At 33.0% G+C, this 17,110-nt stretch overlaps 1 long non-coding RNA gene across 1 annotated transcript in view; it reads right to left on the reverse strand.

Annotated features, from left to right (window-relative positions):
* LOC139076690 (uncharacterized) overlaps window positions 1-13,091 on the reverse strand; it is a 36,347-nt gene extending 23,256 nt beyond the window's left edge. The window contains exon 1 of the long non-coding RNA XR_011528578.1: window positions 12,977-13,091. This is a non-coding gene — a long non-coding RNA (uncharacterized lncRNA). The remainder of the gene's footprint in view (window positions 1-12,976) is intronic.
* Window positions 13,092-17,110: the final 4,019 nt, after the last annotated feature.

A 17,110-nucleotide genomic window follows, 5' to 3' on the forward strand; every position in this document is an offset into this window, starting at 1 on the left:
GGCAACCCTCCCTAACATTTCACATTTCTTTCCCCACGCTTTGCATCTCTCTTCCCTGTTTATTCTTCTTTGAACATATCATTGATATTTTAATTTTATTTTCTGCTTTCTCCTCTAAGATTTAATCTCCACAAGAATGGAGATTTTCTATTGTTTTCACTGCCACAACACCCAGTGCAGTGTTTAGCATATAATAGAATCTCAAGAACTATTGATCGATTGAATTTGTTCATTAATGATAGTTTATTATTGCTGTTGTTATTGTTATAAAAGAACTTCTAAGTGAAAATCATAAGCTTATATCTACCATGATACCAAAATAAATATTGAACAATGGGAAGTATATTAATCAATAGTTCAGTTAACTGACAACATGCTTTTTATTTAGTAAAACAAACAGATGTAGCCATTCTTTCAATAGACAACCTTCACTCATTTATTTCAGTACTGTTCAGGAAATTCATTTATGCATCATTTAGCGTTAATAAATTGCATATAGCTAACTTTCAATTATAATCACTGCTGAAATAAACACTAATAAATTGGGTTTAGCTAACTATTCAATTATAATCATTATTGACATAGAATACAAAGAAGCTTGCCTAAGAACAGACATTAGTTGGGATACTTGCTAATTTTAAAATTTTAGATAATTTTTTTAGAATCATAAGTTAAACTAAAATTTCTTACTAGTTTTCTAATATTTTACCTTTGCTGTACCATCCATTATTGTACATCTGTATTGCTCAGCTATTTTCCAGAACTCTCTCAATGTTTAGAATCTTTCCGTTGGCCTACAAGATGTGCTTGATCAGTGTCCACATTAACCAAGTTATCGTTTTTGCTCCTAGATGATGCTAGTTACCATGAAGATTATTCTCTGCGAAAGATGACAGAAGAGAGAACATTTTGGCTGAACAGTGTGACTTCATGGATTTAAAAGACTTTAAATAAATTGAATGACAGAATGATTTGAAAGTAAACATAATCTTCAACTTGTACATCTGGTAATAGAGTGATACCTTCCCAAACTGAAATCAAGCTGGAAATATTTTACCATGAATCTGGTTGAAACAGTAGAGGCACACATTTTATTTTTGAATACCTATTAAAAGTCAATTTTATGTCTGTAAGGAGTGGTAATTAATAACATGGAAAGAAACTCTGATATTATGTAAATAGGAGAGCAACTGGAATCTGCTGGATTTGGTGCATATAACTTGAAGGCACATGATATATAATACTTTTGGTGGTAAATACCTTAATCAAATCCTTCTCTTCAATCACATACATCATTGAGTCACCACGATTTTGTAAAAACATATTTCACAAATATTTTAAAAGTTTCCATTAACAAATTATATATGAAAGTGCAGTACATGTAGATCGGTTTATATTGACTAAGAATCTCTATTTAGCTAGACTGCTCACTCACGGGTCTGAAATTTCCCTGCAAATTCTAGTTAGATCAACTCATTCAGAGTCATTCATGTTTGTTAATACCTGGAGAAGTTCTTTAATTTGGCCCCTTCTGAAAGCATGAATAGAATAGTACAGACTTTAGAGTGTATTATGACATTTATATTATAAAACACGAAGATAGTAGTATAAAATATACATACAGTATGTTATTATAAAATACATAATTTACTTAAATAAAATTATGTTTTTATCTCTCTGTTACAACATATTTTAAGATTATTCACTTGAACGTCTCCACCTCAGGGGGCATTTAGAGATGTATAACTTAAAGCCCAGGCCACATGGTATTTATAAAATTAACATTGAGGAGTTGTGAGAAGCACTTCAAAGAGATAGTCAGTCAGTTGCACAGAAGTTGAAGTTGAGATAAAACTATCACACGATGAAGGAAAAAGCATGTTGTGCATAATAAGCTTCCTCCAGTAGTGAGCACAAAGTATGATTTTCCATTGAAGCTCCAAATTTAAAGCTACAATGACAGGTACAGATGTTAGCCATAATTGGGAAATTGAGCTGCTTCTTATGAAGGAAAGTCTACGATTTAGGGTAAGTTGTGGAAATGATAATGATTTACCTGAGGAACATTGAGAGTCTTACAGTGGATCTACATCTCAAAAGCAAATAAATATAGCAAAGTAGAAGTTATATTTCCTACAGTGAAATTTTGGAAATACTGATTGTCTATTTACGCTCAAGATTATTTTCATTTACTATAGCTCTCAAATCTACTTTTCCACATTTCATCAATTTTTATGGAATTGAGATCTAATATTGAATTTCAAAGATCTTGAAATTTTTGTCAGGAGGATTCCTTTCAAGACTAGATCGCAAATGAAAAGTGCTACTTCTGTCTCAAAAGTTTCAATGTCTTGATAACATTGTGTTATATTACGATCTCTTTACTCTCTAAGAGCACTGAATTTTATAGTGTAATCTTTTTCTAATTTATTTTTGTAGACCTAGATTGGCACCTGGCAAATAGTTCATTTATAATTATGGGGTCTGAGCAATTACTTTGATTCACCATGTCTTAACAATTTCATTATACTTCTAAAAGTCAAAGAAAAAATATGTTCTTATTCAGCAATCATTATGAATATGCATGAAATACACAGGAGGGAAAAATTTAGCCTATTAATTTTTCCATCTTCCCCATGTGTTTTTAATATTTCACATGAAACAGATTTTTAAGTATTTTGCCAGTATTTGCTGCATAAGCTCAACCTGTTGGAAGATTTTGATTAACACAGAGAAGCACAGTTTTGAGGAAAACAATTCTAGGTTTATTGACTATAGCTAGTTTTCCAAATGTTCTGCTGTGAATGAGCCAATTTCTGTTTAAATGGCTACTTATTTTCTTCCATATAGCAGGAGAATTCTTTTGGCCAGACAGAGCAAGATAAATTAAGATGTGTTGGCTTTAAATGCTTCAGGAAACTTGCATTGGGAAGAGTCAGTAAAACAAAATATAGACAGTATTCTTTTGGTTTTCCTCCATGTGCTAAAATCAATATTCTTGCCAAGTAACAGGTCTCACATCTGAACGGACTAGTCTTCTTTGATTAAGCTCTGAACTAAGCCCTCAGGACAGCCTCAGCTGTTCATATTTGGATGTGGAATCACGTGGCTGACATTTGGAGTTTTCATCAAGCCTTTTGGTGTTAAACATGAAAAAGAGACCTTTTCTAAGAATTGTTAATTAATGCTCTCTGACAGTATCTTATCACAGACCAGCATTAGGAATTTGGAGAGGCATTTTTTTTTCTTCTTAAAATCTTAATTGTCAGTATTGTTATAATGTCTGAGTCTGCCTCCTGACTTCTCCTTAATTAAGTATGTGTGGGTCTGGTGGCAAGTGGAATTTTCATTCTGTTTCTGTAAATGTCTTCCTCACAGATTAAATTAATTTCACTCCTAAGCCCAGGAGGAAGCAATATCTCATTCTTTTTAGAGTCTAGCAATATTTAAAGGTGAGCAACATCTTTAAATGCTTCCAAATATTTAAGGACGTTCAATTTCACTTTTACTAACCTAACAAAAAGAGGGCATTAAAATAGAAATAAAACAGCATATACTCTATTGGCTAATTAAGTCATTTAGACTGCAAACCAAAATGATTAAAAATATAATGAAAATATGAGGGTGACACCAAACTGACACAGGTTTTTAAGCCATTTAGTGCAGGGTGTGTAGCCTGGGTCTACATTTTACGAGCGATGAAATTTGGAGCTAGCTACATAATCTCTAAATCTCATTTAATTCAGTTTTAAAATCCTCATTCTTATATGTCTCTCAAAACTCAGGCACCATCTTCCCCAAGAGACCACTCCAGTCATCTGCCAATCCAGGTTTGGTGATTTTTGTAAGGGTACCACTTTGTGGCAACCTGCCATATTGTGCTTCGATTTGCCGTTTGCCTGAGCGCCTCTCCTACTAGATTAACAGCTACTTAGCTGAGAAACTGAGACTTTTTCCTCTTTTCCTCAGTTTCTAACACATTATTCAACTTATAATAAGGGTTTCACGTATGTCACAGTCCTTTCTTTCCTCATATTATCCAATGAGTTTGAAAAGGATTATCCATATTTAGCTAATCAATGAAGGACATACATATTCAATAGATTAATACAAAATATCCGGTACTTGTCCACACTTCAGGAAAACCTGAGTATTCCATAATTTTAAATTTAGGAAAATTATAAAATTATAATGAAAGGCCTAAGATACCATCTTAATAAATGTAGAAATATAACATATTTCTGGATGAGAAAACTCAGTAATGCAAGACCAATTCTTTCCAAACCACCATGATCCCAATCAAAACCTGAGACAAAGATGCATCGAATTGGAGAAGTTTTCTTGGAAAATGCATATATATGGGAAAGAAAATGCACAGGAAGAGGGAATAATATCTTGAAAAAGAAGAACATGGACCCATGAGCACAATCAGTTTGCAAGTGTAATTACAAAGCCATAGTAATCAAGTCAGGGCTGGATTTATGCAAAAACAAACAAAAATATTTAAACATAGAATCCAGAAAGAAATCTATGCATATATGATAATTTAGCTTTCCTTAAGTGTGACATTTCAAGTCAGTGGGGAAAGGATGCACTATTCAATAAAATATATTTAAACAACTGATTATTTGGGGAAAAAAATCAGATACTTCATACATCTCTCTATCTTACACACACACACACATACACACACACACATTTAATCTAGATAGATTAAATGTATAAAAATAAACCCTTAAAATATTTAAGGAAAACATATTATAATATATTTTTAGTATTGGGATTGAGAAGGCCTTTAAAATAAAATATAAAATATTAAAGAAAAAGACATAAATTTTCCCAGATTAAAATGTCAAACTTCTTTGTAAAATGAAAAGAAAAACCTGTAACAAAGTGAAAAATAAAGAAAAAATGAAAGAATGACAAAATATTTTCTGCTTATGCTCTGAATAAAGCCCTAATACCTGGAGGATACAAAAATGACTAAAAATATATACAAAAATAATAAGTAAAACCACAGACTAATTATATAAACAGAAAATTCACAGAGAAAATACAGATAGTCAATAACTCATGAAAAGATACTGTCTCACCAGTACCTGTAAAATGCATATTAAAAATAATGTTACAACATTCCTGTACTCCTAGAGCTGATGATTATTTAATGATAATATCAAATATTGCAGCAGGTGCAGAGAATATATTGATGACAGGAGTTTAAATCTGTAGAGCAATTTTGTAGGGCAATTTGGCACAAAAGATAACATTTAAAATGTGAATACTGTATGACCCAGCAATCTAGTCATTTGTATACATGAAAGAACTTTCTCATGTTAATACAAGAAGGTATGTATAAAGATATATTTTGCAGCATTGTTTATAATAGCACACTAATATATTAATGATAATATAATAATCTAAATATTCATCATGAAGAGAGAAGTAAAATAAGCTGTTATGATTCCAAACTGTGGAATACTATCCAACAGTTAAAAAGAATAAAATTGTTCTATATATATTAACTTGGGAGTCCTGAGTGACATATTTAGGTGAACAGAGAAGTTGTCCCACAAATTTTTTTCATAGAGCTTCCACATTTTCTCATGGCCTTGGGATTTACTTACTTTGGATAAGCTCTAATTACTTTAGTTCAATCAGGCTCAGACTACCCTTCTTGACATACTGATTGGTTTAGGAGATGCAGTCAACTGGTTCATGCCATTCTCCTTCTAAACCACATGGATTCAAGCAGAGTATGTGACTCAATTCAAATCAATGATCTGTGTTGGGGCAGTTTGCTAGAATCTTCTGTAAAGGCAGTGTCTCATTCTTCTTAAGGAAATAACAAAATGTTTCTTCTCTTCTTATAGACAGTGTAGAATTCAGCTGGAAAGCTTGAAATCTCTGTAGCTGCTTTTCTCTTATGATAACATAATATTATACATGTATTTATTTGATTATTGTTTATTTTCTGGCTCTCTCACTAAAAAATAAATTCCATGATAATAATGACTTTCACTGTATTATTCACCAACCTATCGTCGGCAGTTAGAAGCATCACCAACCCACAGTAGGCACGCAGAAAAAGTTTGTTATGTGGATAAACAAAGCCTCCCTAAGAAGATACTCACAACAAAAGAGAATAAATCTAGAAGAATCAGAGTGAAGTGGAGCCACAACCCACAGATGAACTTCACGCCCCCTTGAAGTTTTCAGTTCTGTAAACCACCAAATACTTTTTGATATTTACAGCAGATTGGTGGGGTGTGGGTGTGGATGGGGTGGGAAGAGTTCTGTATCACGCAAAAAGAAAGAGGAATCATATAATGCTAACAAATAAAAGAAAACTTTATAACAATGTATGTAGTATAATACCCACTTATAGAAAAAATCTAAAAAGCTACATGCATGTATAACTACAAATACAGACACACACAGGGAAAGATGTCTGAAAAGACACTGATCACATGAAAGTATTCAGAGCAAAATGATAACTAACCCAGAATTCAGAACTTCCAACTGGTCAATTCTGTCAAATCAAAGAGAATAAAATAGTTCATACCCCATGTCAGCCTAGTGGAGCAGATCTAACAGTCATGAACAGACATAATACAAAGGATTTCTGTTCATCACTGTTGCTTAATCTCCTCCGCAGCAAGCATCTGTATTGACCACAATCAGTTCTCCCCAAATGACATATCACTGAAAGTACTAAATGATGTTACTGGCCCTTAGCCATACATCACTGAGGGCACTTTATAGCACATTATATTATCTTGTCTAAGTGATTTCATTTGTTTTTCCATTATGTTGCCATAAAGTCACTGATCCTCTAATAATCCAAACTTTTTTTTAAATTCGGCTGATTTGGACCCTATAATATTATGAAGCAGATATTTAGCTAGAATGCAAGGAGTTTAAGGTTCCATTATTTGTTCATGTAGGATTGCATCATTAATCATTTTGACCAGCTGTTGAGAGCAATGAATGATGATCTTTCAGATTTCTAGAATTCAATGAACACTACAGAGTTATAAAATAAGATTCCTTTTGCTAACAAAAGCAATGTGATTAACATAAAGCAATTTTGTTCCAGAGTCTGGACAATAGCTAGGCTACTAACCTGTGACTTCAAGTTAGTTTATGAGGAGGGTTGTGTTGCACAGAGAGAGCAATGTCACCATTAACTGGGACTCTGCTATGTGCTAGATTCTTATATAGTTTATCTTTGAAAGTTGGTATTAAGTAGATATTATTCCCATTTTACATATTATGCACCTATAGCTCTGATGGTAATACGACTTGCCAAATATCAATTGTTAAAAAATAATAGATCTAGAATGAGAATCAGGTCTAGCTGACCCCAGATATAGCGGTAAAAAATTTGATAAATATTCCACTGCTCATTAATGAGAACTTAGTATGACTTTGTTAAAGGAGCTTCCAATTTTAGCTCGCTAATTAAAGAGCTTGCTGTGTGACTCACAACAATTGGGTCTCACTTTCCTTGCCTATACACTCAGGGCTGTCAGATCAATGGTAGAGATGGATACCTTATAGTAATCCTTCTAACTTGGCCATTTTATGTCTCAATAAAATTTTTCATGTGAATACTTTTAAAACACAAGTGGGGGTAAGGAAATAGTGCATCATATCTATTGTGAAAGGTAGATACGGCTTATTGAAGAAGTCTTGAATTTTTATTGTTTTTTTCCAAAACACCAAGCAAAGTTTCCTTTTAAAATGTGAAAATTCTGATGAAACAATGCATTGGAATGTGGTAAGAAGAAAGAGGATGTTAGTTCAATTTAAATTTCCAAAGGACAAAGGGAGTAAGTAAACAAAAAAAGTATGTATTACAATCATACAATGAAAATTATACTGTAGCTAAAAGAACAAAGAAAGTATATATATAATTATGTGTATAATATATACGTATACATCCCAAGAATATAATATCGGGAGCACTAGTGGAAGATGCAGAAACACATGTTCCATATGAAATATATACATTTCAATACAAATTCTGGGAAGATGGTGGTGGCAGGGCCTACGTTGTGAATTTCTCTGTACCCCTAATAAAAACAAATATAATAAGTAGATACCTAAACCAATACCCATAGACATTTACCACAAAATTGTGTAAAAAGATATTATCAAAAAATGAAATATATGCAAGTGGGAATAAACTACCAATGTTCACAATGGCTTCATAAATTGTACTGACATCTCTGCAGGAGAAAGCAAAGAGAAACAGCAGAGTATTTGATAAACCTGAGAACAGGAAAACACCGAAGGAGCCAATGGATTTTCCTTGAAAAGCATGACAAACAATCTGAGGTTATCAGCTGAAGTAGAAAGGGTGCACACGTTCCAATAGGAGTGAAGGCAAAGGATCCATAGTAACATCTGCAGGTGCTGCATGAGCCTCGCTCCTATGAACACTTGTAACTGTTAGTCAAGGGCTCCCTTACAGAAGGATCTTCACTGTGGACAAATGGCTTGGAATGAAATAAAAATGCAGTAATACATGAGAAATAGAGAAGAAAAGATGAGAAGATTTAGATACAAGTAGAGAAGGAGAAAAAGCTAGGAAATCTCAGGAAACAAACAACCGAATTTTTCAGTACTATATGAAAATAAAAGAAGAGAATTCTCTAAGGGTTTACAAAAGTGACCCGAATCAAGCCTAATTCTAATAGTTCAGGGAAACTAATTAAGGTCAAATTAGTTTGATCAATTGAGATCAAATTGTGGAGGCAGAAATTTGCTTTAGGAAAAAGGACAATAGGGAGCAGAATAACATTTCTGCTACAATAAAACATGCCAGAAAGACACGTCAGTAAAACAGATCAAAACTATTATATTCTATACAAAGTAAGCTAAAAAGTAACAAGAAATTCATACAAGGCATAAAGAAACAGCAAAGTCAGAGTTAGAAAAATCTCAGAAATAGTGACACACCTCAGAAAAAAATAGAAATAAAAGTTTGTTTCTGATATGGAGACAAAATTGAAAGGAAAGCTAAAATGAACAAACAAAGCAGATAGTACCTTACAATAAACAGGTGAAAAAATTGAAAATGCAAGACAAATCATGAAAGTGGTAAATAGGATTCCATAGAAAGTCACAATTATTGAAAATAGACTTAAAAAAGCCAACAAATTAATAATAGGCTTCGGTGAGAAATAAAACCAAAGTAAGAAAATAGAAAGAAATGCTAAAAGCCAATTTCCCTCCAAAAAATCTAAAGTTAAAAAATATGTATTTTTAATTGTACATTAAAAGAGGACACTTCATTCCTTATAATACTGAAACAGAACAGCAACACCAAGACATATTCTGGTAAAATTAATCTGATTTATAGAAAAATAATAAAATCCTTTGGGCATCTTTACCAGGAATAGGCACAGTTTTTTTGAATAACTATTAAAATACAAGCATTTAAAAATGTTAAAAAAAAAAAAAAACAACACAATCCTTAAGTGTAGACTGCAAAAAAGCAAGATGCAGGTAAAATTTGGCTTAGATGTAGTTTACTAATCCCTCCTCTAGGAAAAGAGCAAGCATAATATAATGAAATTAAGATAATATTATTATCAATGTCTTAGAGCGTTGATTTATCAGGACAAAATTGAGTTACATACTTAATATGAACAAGGAAAGAAAATGTGAGCCAAGATTTTAGATTCCAAAAAATTGAATTTAAGTTAAGAGACAAACTGTTATCAACAACAGCTCGGGGAATATTGTTTTTTGAGGCCTTCCTAAGAAATCTATTAGATAATGAGATACATAAAATACACAGAAAACTAGAGGAATGTTGACATAAGGACTGGTGAGCGTTAATTACATAATTACTTACAGAATTAAAACTATGTGAGGGTTACAAGGGAGAGAGAATCACATGCAATGACTACATGATAAGACAATGTAGATATAGTGAAGATGTATAAAAATAGAGTGGGAGTAGGTGGATCACATTCAAAAATATCCATTTTCAGTAAATATATATGGTAATAACATCAATAATATTTTTCTAAGTCTGTTGTGGTTGTATTATTTGGTAAAACAAATGAATGATTATTCTATCATACTCCACATCATTGGGAATGAGCACTTTGAGTATAAAACAAAGAAAATATACATGTAATATAAAATGAGGTAAATATTTTGTTGGACCTATATTTGCATGGGAGGTATCAAAATGAGAGATTATATCTTAAGTGCGTGTGTATGTTTGTCATAGCTCTGATCATTGAAAAGCCATACATAAAATGACTAATCCAATGGCAATAAGCATTCTTTGTGCTCAGAAATACCAGTTCCACTAAGAGAAAGTAGGACTTGGAGAAGTTTAGTTTAGATAAATGTTCAGGGAAAATTATATATAAGATGAGCCTGGAACATCTTGTCATACCAAATAGAAAGCTATCAAAGACTACTAGTGTCATGTCAAAAGTACCCAAAAGCCAATTTTATTAGACATCTACTGTTTAATTATGGGACAATTGGAGTTTTAAATAAGATAGTAATTGCATTAAATTTAAGCTTTTTAGAATATTAAGTCTACGAGCTCATAATATCTAAAAAAGAATTATTCACTTTCAGAGAAGGATAGAGAAACAATTAACTTCTTGAAAACTAGTCAAGCATGTATCCTGACTTTTTTTAATGAATTGTACCATAGGATAACTAAACAGGAAATTGTTGCTTATTTTCATACTTCACTTTTTTTTTTTTTTAAAGATTTTATTTTTTCCTTTTTCTCCCCAAAGCCCCCCGGTACATAGTTGTATATTCTTCGATGTGGGTCCTTCTAGTTGTGGCATGTGGGACGCTGCCTCAGCGTGGTTTGATGAGCAGTGTCATGTCCGCGCCTAGGATTCGAACCAACGAAACACTGGGCCGCCTGCAGCGGAGCGCGCGAACTTAACCGCTCGGCCACGGGGCCAGCCCCATACTTCACTTTTAAAAAGGTATTTTATTACGGATAATTTTTAGGTACTCACTTTTTTCACTTGAAATTATTGTAGTAAAACTCATCAATACTGTTGTATATCACTGTAGTTTATTCAGTTTAATTGTTGTAATATAAACTATAATGTGAATATCCTACAAAATGTTTATCTGTTTTCCTGACCATGAACACTTGGGTTGGGTCCAGTTTTTGCTGTTATGAAGATTCTTGTACACACTTCCTGATAACGATTGGCAAGTCTGGGGTATATAATTAGGATTGATACTGCCAGGTCTTAGGGTATGTGAATGTTCAACTTCATAAAATAATGTCATATTCCCCAAACTGGAATACTTCTAATAGCGATTATTAAAAAATCTAGTATGATTGGCATCCTTCCCAACACTTGGGATTTTAAGACTTCTTAATTTTTGCCAATTGTATGGTTAGTAAAATAATAAGTTATCATGGTCATAAGTTTTTCCCCAAATTACTAATGAAGTTGGATATCTGGTTGTAAATTTAGTGAACAGTTGCATTTTCTCTTTTGTAAAATGCTCACTTATGTTCTAGATTGTTTGCTTTTATCTTATTGATGTTTTGAGATTTTGTATATACACAATATTAATCATTTATTGGATAACAGAATTGTAAATTTATTCTGGAGATTTGTAGTTTATCTTTTTGCTGTGTTTATGTAACTTAGAGTGAATGGAAATTATATTATTGGAATATCCAAATTTATTAACACTTTTTTTGGCTAGCACTTTTATGTTTTACTTGGGAAACTTCCTCTACTGAGAAGATAGAAAGCATTCACCTAGATTTTTGCTTATGACATTCAATTTCTTAATCCATTAGGGATTGACATTTGTGTATCATGTTTATGTGTTTATAATGTTTTTATACATAATGTCACATTTACTGAATGCTGCATCAGATCTTTTATAGAATATGTTCTGTAAATTCACAAACAAGTGCATACAGAAACTACCGCATAATGGAGGGTGGAAGGTGTATAGAATGAAAAGAGTAGACAAAGTAGCACATGAAATAGATCACTTCATTCTGCCAATGGCTGGTTATGGACAACGATAAAAAGGCTGTTGAACAGAAAGTGTAAGGGAACAGCTGTGAGATATGAAATGAGGTTCTGGCACCTAATCTTGCTTGGCACAATGCTAAAGAGCTCAATTAATATAACTCTATGATTGCTTCTTGATTATCATGGTTTTCCACTGAGTTTCAATGGTCTTCAATTTGACTTTTCTTCTTTTTTTTTCTGCTTTGCAATTTAATCTACATTTTTCCCCCCAGAGATGAGTCAACAATAAATGTTCCATAAAAAATTGAATTATAGAACTAGAGATATCTTCAGCTCTTACTCATATCAATCTGAGCGATTATCAGAAACACACAGGAGAAATTTTAAAAGTACAAAATCCAGGACTTTAGCCATTGGAATTTGTGATTAAACAGGTTTTCTATGGGCCAAGAAATCATCCTAAAATATTATACAGACAATTTAAACAGTTAGGCAATCTTGGTAATTATCAATTGAAACTTTTCATTTTATAAGCAAAGCTAGTCTGGGCAAGATTGCACCACTTTTGACAGTGGAACATAGAATAGTTTCAAGATCATGCGCAGGGAGATTTAGTAGAAATTAGAGTTTACATCTAGGGATAGATGATATAGGCATACATATAAATATGCATTTATAAATAGATACTGATATATGTTAGACATACATCCATCCTTCTATCTTGATTTCTACTCTAAAGGAGGAGGCAATGGGAAGAAAATTCACTTGAAGAACAAATCTGAGGAGGACATCTGGGTTCTAGTTCCCCATGTCAGAATCTTGGAAGTTGCCGATACATCCTAAAGACCAGTAAAAACAGACTGAAAAATCAACAACTTTCATGGATTTGTAAGAGAGGAGAATACACAGGGCAAGCAACTGCGCCCAAGATGGGAGAGACAGACAAGTGAACATAGGCAGTCATGGCTTACCGGAGCAGAGACTCATGCGCAGAAATCCTCCTCAGGAAGCAGTGCTGCAGTAGGAAAACCTGAACTGTAATTTGCAAATTGCTAGAGGCTCAGTGTGGACAATTCTAAGAGTTAAAAACTCCAGAGGGGCCCAACCATAGTGGGGACTGGTGGGGGAACAAATTCTGAGATTGACCTCCAGGAGCTCAACTAGGGTTTCATCGTAAATATTAGAGAAAAATTCCCTCATGCTTCTCATAAGAGGAGAGAAAAAAGAACCAGTTTGAAATAAACTTTAACAAGGTCTGCCCTCAGGGGAAATTAGTTAACCAGAGCCTAACTGGCTGGGGTATTATCAGAGCCTAACTGATCTGGCTGAAGGGAAACATCCACCTCTAGCTGGCTGTAGCCTTCGACAAGCAAGAAGGAAAATGATCAATTTCAGCCCACTCTACTTATCCTGTACCACCTAAGAGGGGGAGGAAAAAAATGCTCTTGTGAAGTTCACAGTCTGGAGGTTTAGGATCACTAAAAGACTAAGACCTAATCACAGGACTATAGAAAGCTTTCCTTTCATCCACACCTCACCACCACATTCCTAAAACCTACGGTAGTTCCTTTTGCCCAGTACATCATGTCCAGCTATCAAGAAAAAAATTACGAGACACACCAAAAGTCAAAAAATACGATTTGAAGTGACAGAGCAAGCATCAGACCCACACATGGTAGAGATGTTGAAATTATCAGACTGTGAACTTAAGACAACTATGATTAATTTCTGAAGGACTCTAATGGATAATGTAGATAATGAAAGAACAGATGGACAGCATCAGCAGAGAAATGGAAATCTTAAGAAAGAACCAAAAAGAAATACTGTATATAAAAAACACTGTAACAGAAATGCACAATTCATTTGATAGGCTCATTAATAGATTAGAAAAGGCTGGTAAAAAAAAGAACTTTGATCTAGAGGGCATATCAATAGAATCCTCAAAATCCAAATAGACTCTGAAAAATAAAAACAAAACAGAACAGCTAAGAATTGTGGTTCAATTACAAAATGTGGAACATATGTGAATGATGATATCAGAAGGAGAAGAAGGAGAGAAAGTAACAGAAGAAATGATTGGAATGATAAAGAGTGAGAATTTTCCCCAAATTAATGTCACCAAACCACAAGTACAGGAAGATCAGAGAACACCAAGCAGGATAAAAAACTACACTTATGTATATCATCATCAAAGTACAGAAAAGTTCAAAAAGTGATTTATAGAGGAGGAAAATAATATGTCAGAAACTTGGATCTATATAAAGAAAGGAAGAATATCAAAGAAAGTATAGGGAAGATAAAAGTGGTGTATTGGTTAAGTTTGCACACTATGCTTTGGCGGCCAAGGGTCTGCAGTTTCAGATCCCAGGCACAGACCAAGAACCACTCTTCAAGCCGTTCTGTGGCAGCATCCCACATAAAATAGAGGAAGATTGCCACAGATGTTAGCTCAATGACAATTTTCCTCACAAAAGAAAAAACCCAAACTTTTATTTTTCTTATTCTTATCCATGTGTTCCAGATAATAATAGTAACAATGCATTTGATTATGTGTGCTTATGTATAAATTATATATGCATGCTTATATATTAGTGAAATAAACGACAGCAATGAAACAAGTGACAGGAGGGAGGAATTAGAATTATTTTGTGTTTATAAGATACTCATACTACCTGTGAAGTGGCATGGTGTTATATGAAGGGACATGGATTAGTTGTAAGTGTAAATTGCAAACTGTAGGGCAACCACTAAAAAATGTAGGGAAAAAACACCCACCACAACTGGCATGCTAAGAAAGGAGAGAAAATAGAATCATATAACATGCTCAATTAAAATCACACAAAGTACAAAAGAGTGAAACACAAAAATAGAAACAAAGAACAAGGGAGACAAATAGAAAATAGTAATAAATATGGTAGATAATAATCCAACTATAGCAATTATCATTTTGAACATGATCTAAATGTACTTTCAAAGTGCATTAAAAAACAGATATTGTGACTGGATTAAAAAAACAAGACAATCAATTGTGTCTTGCTTACAAGAAACATACTTTAAATATAAAGACACATAAAGATGAATAGTAATGGATGGAGAAAATTATACCATGCAAAAACTAATCAACAGAATGCAGGAGTAGCTACACTAATTTCAGACACAGAAGAATTCAAATCAAGAAAAGTTATTAGGTATAAGGAAAGGCATTATATAATAATAAAGGGGTTGGTGCTCAAAGAAGACATAACAATTCTTAACATGTATGTACACCCCAAAAAATATCAAACTATGTGAGGCAAAAACTAATGGAAATGAAGGGAAAAATAGATAAATCCACTAATATAGTTGGAGACGTTAATATCCGTCTATCAGAAATGGATAGATTCAGCAGGTGGGAAATCGGTAAGGACATAGTTGAACTCAACAGCACCATCAGTCAGCAGATATAATTGACATCTAGAGACTACTGGATCTGACAATAGCAGAATACATGTTCTTCTCAAGGGGACATGGAACATTTACCAAGACAGATGACATTCTGGGAAAACACACACACATACACACCTCTTAATAAATTTAATTGAAAGAGTAGAAATTGTATGGTGTCTCCTCTCGGATCAACATGGAGTTAAACTAGAAATCAGGTAACAGAAAAATAATTGAAAAAATCCCGTAATACATGGAGATTAAACAACAAACTTCTAAATAACACATAGATAAAAGAAGACATCTTAAGAGAAATTTTAAAGTTTTTTGAACTAGATGAAAATGAAAACACAACTTATCAAAATTTGTGGGATGCAGCAAAAGCTGTACTTAAAGGAAAATTTATAGTATTGAATGCATATATTAGAATAAAGAAAGATCTAATATCAGTCATCAAATCTTCTACTTTAGAAAACTAGAAGAAAACAAAGAAATTAAGTCTAAAGTAGGTAGAGAAGAAGAAATAGTAAAATAAGAGCATAAATAAATGAGAATGAAAACAGAAAATCAACAGAGAAAGTCAGTAAAACCAAAAGGTGGTTCTTTGAAAAGATCAATAAAACCAAGAATCCTCAAGCCAGGCTAAGTAAGAAAAAGAGAGAGAGAACACAAATGCCCAATATCAGAAATGAAGGAGGGAACATCACTACAGATCCTACGGACATTAAAAGGATAATCAAAGGATACTATGAACAACATATGCCCACAAATGTGACAAACTTGGTGAAATGAGCCAATTTCTTGAAGGACATAATCTGCCAAAACTCACATGAGAAGGAATAGATAATCTGAATAGACCTATATCTATTAAAGAAATTGAATCAATAGTTAATAATCTTCACAACAGAATGTGCCAGACACAAATGAGTACACTGTTGAATTCTACCATACATAAAAGGAAAAAATTGTATTGATTCTCTACAATTCCTTTACAAGGACAGAAAGAAAAGGAAATACATCCTAACTCATTCCAAGAGGCCAGAATTACCTCAATGCCAATACCAGACAAAGATATATAAGAAAACTACAGACTAAATTCTCTCATGAATAATGATGAAAACAACCATCAATAAAATATTCAATAAAATATTTGCAACTTAAATCCAACAATGTACAATAACTATAAACCATGAACAAATGGGACTTACCTCAGGTATGTAAGGCTGGTTCAACATTCAAAAATCAGCTAATGGGATACAACACATCAATAGGCTAGAAAAGAAAAGTCACATGATTATATCAATCAATGCAGAAAAAGCATTTGACAAAATCTAATACCCATTCATGATAAAAACTCTCAGTAAACCAGGAATAGAAGAGAATTTTCTCAACTTGATAAAAAAAAATCTACAAAAATTATACAGCAAATATACTACTTAACGGTGAGAAACTCAAAGCTTCCTCACTAAGATCAGATATTTCTCACTACTCCTTTTCACATTGCATTGGAAGTGCTAGCTAATGCAGTAAGAAAAGAAGTGGAAATAAAAGATATGCATATTGGGAAGACATCTTTGTTTACAGATGATATGATCATCCATGTAGAGAGTTCGAAAGAATCTACAAAAAATTTCTGAACCTAATAAGAAATTATAGTAAGGTTACAGCATGTAAGTTAATAC

This window comes from Equus przewalskii, chromosome 17 (assembly GCF_037783145.1).
Source record: "Equus przewalskii isolate Varuska chromosome 17, EquPr2, whole genome shotgun sequence".
NCBI classification, from domain to species: Eukaryota; Metazoa; Chordata; class Mammalia; order Perissodactyla; family Equidae; genus Equus; species Equus przewalskii.